This window comes from Myxocyprinus asiaticus, chromosome 29 (genome assembly GCF_019703515.2).
Source record: "Myxocyprinus asiaticus isolate MX2 ecotype Aquarium Trade chromosome 29, UBuf_Myxa_2, whole genome shotgun sequence".
Taxonomy (NCBI): Eukaryota; Metazoa; Chordata; class Actinopteri; order Cypriniformes; family Catostomidae; genus Myxocyprinus; species Myxocyprinus asiaticus.
In genome coordinates, this window is record NC_059372.1 from 39,484,084 (window position 1) to 39,500,192 (window position 16,109).

At 37.5% G+C, this 16,109-nt stretch overlaps 1 pseudogene; it reads left to right on the forward strand.

Annotated features, from left to right (window-relative positions):
• The first annotated feature begins 1,288 nt into the window (after positions 1 to 1,288).
• On the forward strand, positions 1,289 to 14,543 carry LOC127419657 (laforin-like; annotated as a pseudogene).
• Positions 14,544 to 16,109: the final 1,566 nt, after the last annotated feature.

Genomic DNA, 16,109 nt, shown 5'->3' on the forward strand with positions numbered 1-16,109 from the left:
CTCCTCGGCTAAGTGCCTCCTCCCACCCTTAACGGGACCAGGGAGACACCTTACCTAACTCGCAGGAAGGTCACAATGTGGTCGAGCGCTCGCTGCGAGGCACGCAGCAGCTTGCCTGTGTCAGCTCCTCCGAACCTTGTGACATGGTTCAGCACCTGTGGCGTTTCATATAGGAACCCCTGGAGTCACTACATCGACACAATGTCGAATGAGTGACAGACAGGGAACGTCTTGGTTACTGTTGTAACCTCTGTCCCCTGATGGAGGGAATGAGACATTGTGTCCCTCCTGCCGTGGCGCTGAACCGACCGCTGACATGGCCGGGACTCTCTCTCGACTCCTCAGCACAAATCTGAATGAGTTGTGCACGCCATCTCCTTTTATACCCGTATGTCCGGGGCAGAGTGCGGCATGCAAATTCCACTTGCCAATTTTCATTGGCCTTTTCTGAATAAAGAAAAGGTGATTGGGGCTCTCAAGAGCGAACCCCTAGTGTCACTACATCGACACAATGTCTCGTTCCCTCCATCAGGGAACAGAGGTTACATTAGTAACCAAGACGTTTGTGTGACAAATCAGTGATCTGTTCCAGTACTCATGCTGTCTGTTTGATTGAGCCAATTTTGGCTGGTATCCTATCTATTCACACTCTCTTATTTGACAACATCAGAGATTGAAAAATCTGAAGATGCATCTTTTCTAAGAGCACTTGACCCAATAATCTTTCTTCTTCTTTCATAAAAAAAGTCTCAATCCTTGTTTCCCCCACACTGTCTCTCACCTTCCTCTCTGCTTGTATGTCTCTAAGCAAATTTTAAACTTTGTATAATATTATATTATTGCCTCCTTAGGGTGAATCACTTTTGTTGTATTTCTCATTGTAAGCTGATTTGAATAAAAGTGTCTGCTAAATGAATACATGTAAATATAGAACCGCATGGCTGCTGCATGCATGATAGTGATGTTAAAAGAAATAGTTTACCCATATTTTTATATTTTTACATTTACTCACCATCATGTTGTTCCAAACCCAGGTTTTATGAAAATGGTTTGACATCATGACATCAAGCCAAGTTCAATTCATCTTCAAGCACTATATTGAACTGAACACAAGTGTGATAAAGAAATAGGCCACGAAAGGCTGTTCGTTACAGTGATTGTACCATGGGTAAGGGTTGTTTTCAAAGCAGAGTGCCTTAACCACAGTGAAATCACTTTAATGTGCAGTCTCAATTGGTTAATTGCTTTTAGTAAAAATATAGCAACAACAGCAATATGATAAAACACCATGTTCTATAACAAGTTACATTTATTAAAGAGCACCTATCAAATATTACCTTTCATGTAGCGTGTTATATAGCTGTTTGTGAATGTAAAAAAGTCTACAGTGTTTCAAAAATCAAAGTGCACGACAAATGGAGTTACTGACTCCCAAAAAGAAAGAACCGATTCTGAACACCTGAAACGAGTCATTAGTAATTCCAGACTTACTTCCTGTACTAACCTAAGTTATTTGGTAACAAAAAACCCGCCTCTGGTCTTCATTGGCTGCTCGCGGACAGCTTTGACCTGCCCTCAAACACTATAAACACTGCGGTAGACCAATCACAACAGACGGGGACATCTGACCAATCAAAGCAGAGTAAGCTCTCTGAAAGGAGGAGTTTAGAATGAATCCTTTAGGACGGATCATTGAACAAGTCATTTTTGACACTGGGAAAAAAAGGTAATGCTGCAATTTAAATTATGAGCAAATTAAAGTGTTATTTGACCTTGGATGCATGTAAATCTATTGTATGAGATCTGTAAAACAAAATTAGGCACGTTTAAAAACCATAATAGGTGCTCTTTAATATAAAAATCATGAAAAACAATTAATCCACCAAGTAATATACATAGCTCATTAGTCTAACTGTAGGCTTTTTACAGTTCTCAAGCAACTGTATGGGCCACTTTTATGGTGTTTTATCAGACTGATCTCACAGCGAAATCGGAAACAGTAGGTTGAATTTTCTTCAGTTAAAATCGGTCTGTGCTTTATGAAATTCGAAACACTGCCCCCAGTTGGTAATACAAGTAGTTTTCATCTGAACAGGCTGTAATACAGTGAATGCATATTTTATCAACTTTAATTGCATAGAGGTTGTTCATGTGTTCATGAGTCAGTGTGCAGAGTGTGTTTTTTGTGTGGGCTGCAGCAGCAGGGCTATATGATAAATGTCAGACAAATAACAAACCCTCACTGTACTCTCAGGATGAATGTGAGTTTGGATAAATACAAGTTCATGCCCTTCCTCATTACACTACATATTTTTGTCAGTCTGAACAAGGAGGTCTATAATACCTAGATAGAGCAATCCTTTAGCATTCACATTCTCAATGATAATTGCTTGGCTGGCATATACACCTCCTGAATGTGCACAATTTGGATTCTGGTATTTTTTTGCTCATTGGCTGATGGCACCAGAACGCACACAGTCCCAAACCTTTTGCTAACAACTATCCTGTGTTTTGACTTTTAAGGCAGCACACAGAAAATAAGGAAGAGTACATTTTTTGGTTTTATAAGCCCTCTAAAAACAATCGGTCATTGGCAAAACATTTACTGTAATGCAATGTGATATTTATGATTAAGGCTGTCAATCGATTAAAGTTTTAAATCGCATTGATTTCATAATATGCCAGTGAATTAATGAAATAAATAACAATATACATACTGTATACATACTAGGGATGTGCATGGATAGTCTTAATTTGATTAACCGTTCAACATGCCTGTATTACAATACCAAAATCACTATTTGGTCATTGTACACAAGTAATAGATGTCTTCAACCTGGGTCAGTTTTTCAAGTATAGGGCGAGTTAGGGGCTGTTCACACGTTTTCACGTGCATCTGCACTGTTTTAAAATTGTTTTTCCGTTTAAACGCGCTGGATTGACATCTTCGACTATCACACCCGCATCTCCCTTTTTTTCAGTGTCTCGTGCATAATTTTTTAGATACTATGTCAAGTAAAAAAATGTTTTTTTTATAAATGCATCTTGAGACACCTGCGTTCTTTTTCATTCATTGCGCTGCATCTAGCATTTTTTAAGAGCAGGTGTCACAAACATTTAACGTTCTGGAGTTCAGGTTGCGAAGAGGAATTCAAGACACAGTTATACTTGACTCCAGGTTGATTTTCACCTGACAAGTTTCAGCGCTTGCTAAACATTAAGCCAATTTTTGCCCTTTGCCAAATTATTTCAGTTATTTCAAAAGAGCCGTACAGGCTACCACAGCAAAATAACTCAGCTGCATGTCGTCACTGCATTACCACCTCGCCGTCAATTATTTCTTACATAATGCACACCCTGAGGTGGTAATGCAATTTGTTTATTATGTTTGCTTCTTTGAATATGAACATTTCAACTTTCATGTTATTCCCGTTGACATACACGAAGCAGAAAGTGTCTGACTCGACAACTCTCTTTTTAACTGCTCCCGTGACTGCAACCGGCAAACCTTAAAATTGATCAGTAAGGCAAAGCACAGTTGATGTTGAACACACCTAAATACTCCATATAGATGACCATTTTACATACCTGCATCGCGAACAGATCATTCTTTGTGTTATTGCTTTGCTGTTCGTTTTGCAGCCCCAAGCATGCTAACGTTTAAGCACCAACATACAAATATTTGAAAGTTATGTCACGTTTGCGTGCGTTCTTGCTTGGACTTCTTGTTCGTGCTCATTGTATATCTCTTCATACATTTAGAGGTGTGGTGAACATTCAAATACTGGAAAATTCCAAGAATCTCAGCTTATTGCATGGCAAGGAAAAGTGGCTTCATTTTGACTGGATCGTAGTGGACCATCACAGTTGCCAAGCAGCCATCAGATAAGTGGCTCGGACAACTACCAGACATCAGAAAGAAGTCCCCGGACCTTTCAACACATTGGAAGGGAACTTCTCACTGGTCCATGAGTAGTTTCTTAGCAAACTCTCAAAGTAAGATTTCCAATGAGATAGCTCTCGGACTGATTTTATACTAGTAAGAATTTCAATTAGAGAGCTCTACAAAATACGTTTTACTAGTAAGATTTCCAACGAGAGAGCTCTCTAATTGAATGTTTACTGGTAAGAATTACACTTACATAGCTCTAATAAATTTTTTACTAGTAAGAATTTAAATTTTACAGCCATACAATTGAATTTTTACTATTACACATTCCAATTAGAGTACTCTCAAACTAAATTGTTACTAGTAAAATAAATGCATTAAAGATAAGTTTAATTGCAGATCTCTGAAATTGAATAATACTCTTACTAGTAAGAATGCATTTGCAGAGCTCTGTAATCGGAATCCTTGCTAGTGAAAATTGAAAGAGAGATCTCTGTAATCAACTTTTTAGTAGTAAGAATCAAATTGCGGAGCTCTTTAATTGGAATTGTTTCTAGTAAAATGCCTTTGAAGCACTGTAATTCAATTGTAGAGCTCTGCATCCAGTGTTACTCGTTGTAATTGTATATGTACTAGTAATACTTCAGTTAGTGAGCTCTACAATATATTTTCTGCTAGTAACACTGGATGCATTAAAAGCATAATTGGCTTGCCATAGCGGTGATGTTATTTCTTATTAACCAGGGTAAGGTTCAGGGTCATAGTGACATTTTACATTTTGGCTCAACTTGGAAACATCTTTTCCTAGTTTTTTTTTTCTTTTTCTTTGTAGACTGCAAAATTTAGTCAGACTGGTAATAAACACCAACACTACATGACACCTTTTACATCTAAAGTCTCCCTGGAGTGTCCTGGAGCTAATAGGACAGTATACCCCAAAATGAAAACTCTATCATTTACTCACCCTCATGTCATTCCAGAACAGTTTGACTTTATTTCTTCCGTTATTTTCTTTGATAATTGAAAAAAATAAACAAAAATATAACAGAAGATATTTTATTATATTATTTTCTTATTTTCTACTTTCTTTCCTGGAAATGCTTTGAAAATTTGACACTATCTGGGTATTTTTATAAATCCATTTGTGATCGATATACATCACAAATGGATATAGGGTCACTAAAGACCCAAGGTTTGTAACAATGTTTAGCGAAACACCCATGCATTTAAGAGTTAATAATATTTCAATATCTCTACAGATCATGAATTTTCCTTTAACTTTATTTGAACCTTAAGCTACCACCACCGCAAATCTCAGAAATACACTGTCATAAACTCTTGTTTTTTCTCACTCTCCTTTTTTCTCTAAAACAATATTCTTTTTTACTTTTGGTTTTCTTTTTTAATGAGGAAATTAAGTTAATTACTTAAGTATATTACTTGGGTTACACATTTACAAAATAGTATTATATAATTTATGTAGAATTTAAAACCTGAATTATGTTCATATGTACATCTCTTTGCATTCTGTGACAGCTGAAGGCCGTGTGCCCTATAACAAGTCATTGTAAGGGAGAAACGTGTGGCGCTGAGTATATGACTTGCGTATGACAATGAACAAGGAGGAAATGTAGACATTATTTTGAATTCATTGACCAAAATGTTTTTATTGTAAATTGTTTTTTAGAAAGTAGCTTAAAATTAAAGTAATTAATAATGTGATTACTTTTCCAATGAAGTAATCAGTAAAGTAATCGGATTAAAATTTTAGAGAAATTAGTAATATATGGTGATGACTTTGAGTAACTTACCTAACACTGCTCAGAACACCTTAGCAACTGCACAGAAATGCCTGGCAAACACCTACAACACCCTAGCATTGGGCAAGTAAGTTTTGCTCAGGTAAACACCACACGCATTACCTTTATAATGTTTTTTCAGGCTTGCTTTTCTCAAATGCGAAGAAAAAGTTCTTCATAATACTGAAGTCACATACCCACACACAAGTTCCATCAAAGTGGAAAATCACTCATTAGAAGTGAAATGTCTCAATTACCAACAGTTTAAATATGCGTTTATTGCACAAATTCCACTTAACTCGAAGCGTTTGCCATTTAAAAAGTCTCAAATCCATGGATTCAACAAGTACAACATCCAATTACCCAGAAGCATTAGATTTGGTATTCTTCCCTCTCTCTTTTTAATTGTGTGTCTGGCTTTAGCAGAGCTCTGTAATTAGCTGAATGACTGTGGATAGCTGAGCTCCTCTGGCATTGAGTTCAAAGTGCTTGTTTTGTTTGACCTATGACCTTGTTCTAAATGAGAGAAGAGGAGAGAGAGAGAGGAGCGATGCAGAGATCAGGTCATTGGGTCTGGCTCAAGGGAATCCATTAGGATAACATCAGATTTAAAGTGTTAAAGAGGTTTAAATTGATTCGATGGCTGGCTGGTAGACTTTCAAGATGGCAGAGCTGCTGTGTCTCCATATTTATGACAGAATGTACAGTCATCTCCAATCTATCCATCCATCCATCCATCCATCCATCCATCCACCCAATTTATTATTTAAAACCCAACAAACTTGTTTGTGCTAAATTTCTTGAAAATATATGTTTTGTCATCTAATGCAATGGCATTCATATATTCTTAAGTGTGACTTAAGTGTCCAAATACTTTTTGGGGCCATTGTACATAGTGTCAGGTGTGAGCAAAGTATTCCTTACAGGAGTGTAATATAATTGAGTAAAAATATTAAAGTATTAATATTTTTGGAATTGTACTTTACTCGAGTGCAATTTAAACGGAATACTTGTGCTTAATTACATTTCTGTCACATATTCCCTGTTTTTTGTATTGACTTATGTTGAAATTCTGGTTTAGTCCCCATGTTTCTGTTTCCTGTTAGTTTGTAGTCCTTTTTGTAGTTTCATTTTATGATTGGTTTTCCCCTGATTGTTTCCACAGGTGTTCCTCGTTCCCTTGTTTGTCCCTGTGTACTGTATTTAAGCCCTTGTTTTACCTGTTCTTTTATTTCTTTTAGAAATATATGTTATTTATTTCTACACTTGCCTTCATATTTAATCATATCTATACATTTCTACTCCCTTTTTGCTTAATTATTATTGTTGTTAGGCAACAATTAATTATAATTATAACTATAAAACCAGCAATGATAATATGGAATCTAAGTAAATATTAATTATGAATTTTACTGAATTCATCCATCTGCTCAACAGCAATGTTTGGTAGCAAACCTCAGAAATCAGTTCACAAAACCAACAACATTACTAACTTTCTTCAAAGCTTATTTTGAATTTTTTTTATCTTTGTCTCAAGGGGCTGGGTGCTCTGACATCGCAATTCATGAGTGCCTTCTCCCATGCAACGAACATTGCGTGACTGTGTCAAAGGTTTTGCAAAATAAAATTATGTGGTTCATTACACGTATCAGGTCAGTTCCATAGTGCCATAAAAATCAAATGTGAGATGAAAAAAATTTCTGAAGCAACCACATCATTTTGTGGTACTTCTATGACACTTTTGGCTTACCTGTCAACTTGCGTGCTTCTTAGAACTCATACCCTGATCCTTTGTTTCGCAAGTGCAACGCTCTATCAGTTGAGCTACTGTACAATTTGATCACACTTGAACAAGCTTGTAAATGTAGTTTATTATGTAAAGCAAACATTAAAATGAGTCATGCGATATAGTAAGTGTTTATACCACAACATGAAGACCACCTGCCTAATATTGTGTAGGTCCCCCTTGTGCTGCCAAAACAGTGCCGAACTGCATCTCAGTATAGCATTCTGAGATGCTATTCTTCTCACCACAATTGTACAGAGCAGTTATCTGAGTTAACGTAGACTTTGTCATTTCGAACCAGTCTGGCCATTCTCTGTTGACCTCTCATCAACAAGTCGTTTCCATCCACAGAACTGCCGCTCACTGAATGTTTTTGTTTTTGGCACCATTTGGAGTAAATTCTAGAGACTGTTGTGCGTGAAAATCCTAGGAGATCAGCAGTTAAATAAATACTCAAACCAGCCCGTCTGGCAATGTTGTGGCTGAGTGGTGTATGTCATAAGATAGCATTGTGTGAGAAACAGAGCAACAAAGTGTTTATGAACTGATAATCTGCCATTTTACTCGTGATTTGAGTTAAAGGGGATAAAAGTCATTGTTTTAGCGCCTCTAATGTTCATTCCTCCAGGAAATTGCCATGTTACGTACAACATGCCACATAAAAATCATTATGCACAAATGTAGTTATTGTAACATGATTCTATGGTGGATCCTTTTTAACTCTTCTGGGAACTTTTACCTTTCTGTGTGTTCATGTCTGTTGGCATGCACAACCCCTCAAAAAATGATAGTAAACCTCTCACCTTTTCTCTTAGCTTTCCTTTTTGCGACAGATGGAAATGTCTTTCCTGTGCTTCAGCAGAGTAAAAACCAGGGGTAAAAGCAGTCCTAAAAATCTGAATATGTGATCATCCTCCATATCGATCTCACTTTAATGTTTACCTCTCACACCGTCTCCAACTGACATACTCTCACCGAGCACTTTATTAGGATGACTATGGTCCTAATAATGTTCCCGACGTAGTATTGTGCTGTTGTAACCCGTCTGCCTCCAGGTTCGACATGTTGTGCATTCTGAGATGCTATTCTTCTGAGATGCTATTCTTCTCACCACAATTGTACAGAGTGGTTATCTGAGTTACCGTAGCCTTTCTGTCAGCTCAAACCAGTCTGGCCATTCTCCGTTGACCTCTCTCATCAACAAGGTGTTTCCATTCACAAAACTGCTGCTCACTAGATGTTTTTTTTTTTTTTTTTTTTGGCACCATTCTGAGTAAACTCTAGAGACTGTTGTGCTTGAAAATCCCAGGAGATCAGCAGTTACAGAAATACTGAAACCAGCCCATATGGCACCAAAAATCATGCCTTCTAACCATTCTAATGGTTACTGTGAACATTAACTGAAGCTCCTGACTGTATCTGCATGATTTTATGCATTGCACTGCTGCCACATGATTGGCTGGTTAGATAACCACATTAATAAGTAGGTGTACAGGTGTTCCTAACAAAGTGCTCAGTGAGTGTATCCATACATACAAGCACCACAGAGGAAAAAGAAACCGCAAGGAATGGCACTGTTTCACAAAGAGAACTGTGCATTCCGATAGTGGGAAAGCAGCTAATGACAATTCAATTCAAATACAATTGTACATGTTTCACCAAATTCTTGACATCAAGAGTTAAAACACTTTAGCTGCCCACTTCAGCCTGTCAGCAGGGGATTGTGCTGTTGCATATGCTCTTAAAGGCACCGCTTAAATCTCCGCTCGACCAAAATGGCACCTTTAAATTTGTGAAGGGCACCTTTAGGTTTGTGAACAAAAGGGGCAGGGGCTTATGCTGTCATTGCATTATAACAATGATATATGGTTTGTCAATACTTTTTTATGCTTTTGATTTAGACCATTAAGACCATTTGTCAGCAGCAAACTCACTTTCCATTTAGTCACCTCATTTATGTGTTTCTAACAAAGAGAGAGGCATGTGGGTTTCTGAGGTAAAAATACAACTGATGTCTCTGACCTTCCTGCTTTCATTCCCCTGGCTGTCAGTAAGTCTTCTCACACCACTAAACACTTCCATTATAGCATTTCCATTATTTCAGCCCAGAGCGCTCACATACAGAGAGAGACACACAGATGAGCCCCGCAGACATGACTGGCCCTTGATGAGCAGAAATGATGGAGGCATAGACACTTAGTATTTTAAATTAAAATGATCCCCTTGTTCCATTTTGTTCACTTGCTCTTCTTTTCTCTCAACTGTTATTCAGAGACAGTAGTCTGGCCCCATGTGGATGTTATTTTGGTATTGGATTTATAGACAAGGTCACCCCTCATCCTGCAAGCATTTTATTCTCTCATAACATGAATTCAATAAAATATCAGAAATGTTCTGAACATATCAACAAGGCTTTTTACACATTTGAAATTGTTAACCTAGGGTCATTCTAAACCTTTGGTTGATGTAATCCGTAATCTGTGTTTTGCACTAGTCATTCTCTTCACTGATCACCCCCAGCCCAAAAACAAGCCCAATTGGATGAATCAAAATCTCCCCTTCTAGCTCTGCAACTTTGGTTTGGAACGCCATGAACACAAGCAGAGTAATACAAACAGTAAACTTTCCAGTGCTGTTGGATTTCTATATCAGCACTCTTGGAATGCCTCTCATCTAATCAGTTTAGAACTGAAACTAACTGTAGTATAATAAGTTATTAATCAGTGATCATTTGTTACAAACACAACTGAGTTTAAACTGCAGACACACAAACCTTTGTTCCTTCAGTTAATAGTCCCGTCTCTCTCTCTGCTTTTTAGGGTTTTGTGGTGGGTCTGGTTGGGCAGCTGCCCTCATCAGGTCGAACATGTGACCTTGAAACTAAAACATGAACTTGGCATTACCGCAGTGATGAACTTTCAGACAGAATGGGATGTCATACACATTCGCACGGCCGCCAGCGTGAACCCAGTCACCTCATGGCCCCAGAGACCATGATGCACCTGTACAGAGACTGTGACCTGGCTTATATCTGGATCCCCACCCCAGACATGAGCACAGAGGGTATGTGGGTTTACTTAGCTATAATGTGGGGACAACACTGTCCCTACAACCAGGGCCATTTCTGACCATTTTCTAAAGTGCAACAGTACCCACCCACTTTTTCAGCTGTCTGGGTTCCAAAAGTATTTTTCCCATTGATTTTTTTGCATAGGCTTCACATAAAATCCTCCATAAAAGCCATAAGCCATGAACCAAAGCAACCAGCTCCAAGGTGAATCACAATATTACAAACTTTGAGGCAAAACAAGTATTTGAAAATCAGACAAAAAGACAAAAGGTACAAGACTCTGTACTTATTGTCTTTCACGAGGGCGTGAATCCAATGAATAAATTATGGGAATATATAAAACTATTGATTTTAGGTTGTTGATTAAAAGTATAGGAACAATATATTTATGTTTATTGCAAAATATTCAGATATGTACAAATATATATGTAGTTTAAGGGTGAAGGGAGACCAACTTGGTTTCATGCTGCTTCATTGGTGTGGGTGGTCGCTCTTGGGCTCATTTCCAATGTTGGGCAAGTTACTCAAAATTTAGCAAGCTAAGCTACCAACTACTCAACAGAAAAATTAGTTAAGCTAAGCTAATTGCTACATTTCAGAGAAAGTAGCAAGTTACAATACAACATACACACAAAAAGTAGTTTGCTACATTTAAGCTACTTCATATTTTTTTCAACCAGATGGACAGAGCATACTGTCATAGACAAAGCATCTAAAAGACTTATTCACATAATGTTTATCAAAGCCATGGTACAGCATAGTACAGTATAGTGCAATATAAAATGCATGTAAAAAAAAAAAAAACATGTAAATTCATATTTATGCATGCTACCTATACAAACCAATGTATTTAAAATTTTTCTTTTTCATATTTATACCACAGCCTCTACAAACCCATACCCATTTGAACATAATTTCCTTTGCACATTCCTGTATAAATCTCTGTACTATTCATTTTGTCCTGTAATTTTGAGTCTTGCTGTTGCATTTCTGTACTGGAAGCTTCTGATCAGATGCCAACTTTCTTGTGTGTGAGAGCACATCTGGGCAGCAACAATGTGATATCTGATAGTATCAGATGGTAATACCATGGTACTTTGAAATACAAATTACCATATTTATATACTATTCTGTATTTAGATGGTGCTTCAAAGTACTTCAAAGAATACCATGGCTCTACCATGTTAATTTGATATACAGTTTTGCTCAAAAGTTTGCATACCCTGGCAGAAATTGTGAAATTTTGGCATTGATTTTGAAAATATGACTGATCATGCAAAAAAAAAAAAAACTAAGGATAGTGATCATATGAAGCCATTTATTATAGTACACATAGCTGTTTGGCTCCTTTTTAAATCATAATGATAACAGATATCACCCAAAAGGCACTGATCAAAAGTTTACATTCCCTTGAATGTTTGGTCTTGTTACACACCCAGGTTTAAAATGGCAATTAAAGGTTCATTTTCCCACACCTGTGGGTTTTTAAATTGCAATTAGTGTCTGTGAATAAATAGTCAATGAGTTTGTTAGCTCTGACGTGGATGCACTGAGCAGGCTAGATACTGAGCCATGGGGAGCATAAAAGAACTGTCAAAAGACCTGCGTAACAAGGTAATGGAACTTTATAAAGATGGAAAAGGGTATAAAAAAATATCCAAAGTCTTGAAAATGCCAGTCAGTACTGTTCAATCACTTATTAATAAGTGGAAAATTCAAGGATCTCTTGATACCAAGCCAAGGTCAGGTAGACCAAGAAAGATTTCAGCCACAACTGCCAGAGGAATTGTTCGGGATACAAAGAAAAACCCACAGGTAACCTCAGGAGAAATACAGGCTGCTCTGAGAAAAGACAATGTGGTTGTTTCAAGGAGCGCAATACAACGATACATGAACAAAAATGAGCTGCATGGTTGAGTCTCCAAAAAGAAGCATTTACTGCGCCAATGCCACAAAAAAGCCCGGTTACAATATGCCCGACAACACTTTGACATGCCTCACAGCTTCTGGCACACTGCAATTTGGAGTGACGAGACCAAAATAGAGCTTTATGGTCACAACCATAAGCGCTATGTTTGGAGAGGGGTCAACAAGGCCTATAGTGAAAAGAATACCATACCCACTGTGAAGCATGGTGGTGGCTCACTGATGTTTTGGGGGTGTGTGAGCTCTAAAAGTCACAGGGAATCTTGTGAAAATTGATGGCAAGATGAATGCAGCATGTTATCAGAAAATACTGGCAGACAATTTGCATTCTTCTGCACGAAAGCTGCGCATGGGACGCTTTTGGACTTTCCAGCACGACAATGACCCTAAGCACAAGGCCAAGTTGACCCTCCAGTGGTTACAGCAGAAAAAGGTGAAGGTTCTGGAGTGGCCATCACAGTCTCCTGACCTTAATATCAGAGCCACTCTGGGGAGATCTCAAATGTGCGGTTCATGCAAGACGACCAAAGACTTGGCAAAATGCCTCCAGGTCATGCAAAGACGAATGGGCAGCTATACCACCTGCAAGAATTTGGGGCCTCATAAACAACTATTACAAAAGACTGCACGCTGTCATTGATGCTAAAGGGGGCAATACACAGTATTACGAACTAAGGGTATGCAGACTTTTGAACAGGGGTCATTTCATTTTTTTGTTTGTTGCCACGTTTTGTTTTATGATTGTGCCATTCTGTTATAACCTACAGTTGAATATGAATCCCATAAGAAATAAAAGAAATGTGTTTTGCCTGCTCACTCATGTTTTCTTTTAAAAATGGTACATATATTACCAATTCTCCAAGGGTATGCAAAATTTTGAGCACAACTGTATGATTACCACATTCATATACAATTGAATGTACATGGTGCTTAAAAGGTAATTCAAAAAATACTATGGTACTACTATGGTAATTCACTATATGACTACCTTATTAGTATACCACTGTATTAACATGGTGCTCCCAGGTAATAAATAGTACATGTCCAAAAAACATGGTAATGCCATGGTACTTTTTTGTGTGTTTTCGTGAAGGCTAATATGTGTTTTGATACTCTTTTGGTGGTAAAAGATTTACCTGCAGTGCCATAAAAGCTGTACACGTGTTGAACTTAATAAAGACCTTCTTCATCACTGGCAAAGGATAGAACACATTTGCAGGTTTGGTTTTCATTGATTGTAGATCCACTGCAACCAGCGTTATCATTATTTTCCATGTTTAAATATTCAGTGAGCGTGTTGGCAAGTGAGAGCACGCACAAAATGATTCAGCAGCACGTGCGTGAGCTTTGAGTCATTCAGATTGAATCGTGATCCGATTCAGACCGCTTTGCTATTACGTGTGACCAATTCATTGTAAAGAGCGATTCTTTAGTCGGACATCTTTAGTTCTGATTCTGCTGATGTGATGTATGATGTAGCGGTGTAGCTTTTGTCAAATCTACACACTACCTAATCAAAAATATAGCTTCGCTACTGAAAAGCTATTTGATTTAAAAACTAGCGAAGCTACCACCTCACTTCTCAGAAATGTAGTTAAGCTAATAGCTTCGCTATTTGTAGTGAAGCTACTGCCCGCATCACTGCTCATTTCGCAGGCTACGTTGCCACAGTTCTCTGATAGGTGAAGCTTTCTCTGCTGGACCGTGGGTAATGTAGGTGTTGACCTGGAATACACCAGTAAATGTGCATTGAAAGTTATGGTTATTGTAATGGTTATATGTCTCCCCATGCAGGTCACACACGGATGCTGCCCCAGGCTGTGTACCTGCTCTATGGGCTGCTGGAGAACAGTCACACAGTGTACGTTCACTGTAACGCAGGATTGGGCCATTCCACTGCGGTGGTATGCGGTCTTCCGATGTACGTATTAGGCTAGAGACTCCGGAAGGTGCAGTACTACCTGCCAGGAGGGCTGCAGTCTTATATTGATGAGGAAGCACTTGCGCGGGCTCAAGATGACTTCCTCAAAGTTTGGATGACTCAGTCCTTCTATCTGCTACCCAGAGACATGAGAACAGTGCCCTCTTCTGGTTGTGAGGATAAAATTGAGATCTAAGTTAAATGGTATTATTTCATTAAATTATCATTGTTGGGCAAATTCTGAATTTAGTATCGGGTCCCTTTACATTCATGAACTGGCATCACAACAGATTTCGTTTTGCCATACAGAAGAAAAAATAAATAAATAATAACATGAAAATGTATAGATGCAACTACCATGATGTCAAACTGCCAGCAAATGCACTTCTGGTTTCTTTTGAGCAGAAGATTTCAGTGGTTGATGTGGGCAACACCGTGATTAATAATCTGTTAAGCATTATAATGTAATAATGTTTGTTAATGTTAATAAAGGTTATAATAAAAGGGATATCTATGGTTTACAGCAAAGAAATATACAGTATGTAATATGAAGCAAGTCAAAAATATACAAGTATGTAACTATCGACAAAACCAGTTTTAACCTGATTCAGTAGGCCTGTATGATTTAGTTTCACTTTCCTGGACTTTCGGTTTGACTGTATCTCGTTGGTAGAATGACCTTCCCAACTCCATCCGTGAAGCACATTCACTCTCTCTTCAAAAAATGGCTAAAAAAAATATATTTTCCATGAACACAACCATGCACTAAAAAAAAAAAAAAAAAAAAAAAATATATATATATATATATATATATATATATATATATATATATATATATATATATATATATATATATATTCTTGTTGCACTACTATACTAATACTACTATTCTGATGCTAGTGAAACTTAGTAATGCAGCACTTTTCGTACCACTGTCTCCTTAAGATGAATCGCTTATGATGTATTATTCCTCTTTTGTAAGTCCCTTTGGATAAAAGCATCTGCTAAATGAATAAATGTAAATGTAGTTGTACATATAACAGGTTGATGAATAAACATCCATACACATTTAGCACACTTCTAAAGCATGCAAAATGTGGCATATAAAAATGAAAAACTACAATCAGACTTGTAATATGTGTCTTAACTGCTTAAATTATTGGTCTACTTACAGAACATAATAACATTTGGCATATTCAATTTTCAATATGCAAACAGTCGATTTAGGTTGAACAAGTTAGTTACTGCATTCAAAATAAATGCAAAAACAAATTTTAGTAGTGCATTTTTATTCACATGTACAGTATATTCACAAGCACCCATGCGTTTTGGTGGTGGCGAGACGGGGTCTGGTTCGTCCCATTAGTTCTTACTAATCTTACCCATTGAAAGCTTTCTGGGGTGCTAAAATAACCTGAAAGTGCCGCTGGCACCCATATGTTTGGAAACAGTAAATTCATCTATTTTTTATACATATTATACATGAGTGAATTGGAGCATTCTGGGAAATTAAGTTCTTTCACAGTGGTAAAAAGTTAATTTATGAAATAAAATGTATAAATTAATAAAAATTGCAGACACATATGGGACACCCCAAATGTTGTGTACAAATTTAAATTTAAAAGGCATTTTCAATTCAATTCAGAAAGGCGCACAACACAACATGAACTCTCAGGAAATCGACACATTGCTGGCAAATGTTAAAATACCCTGAAATC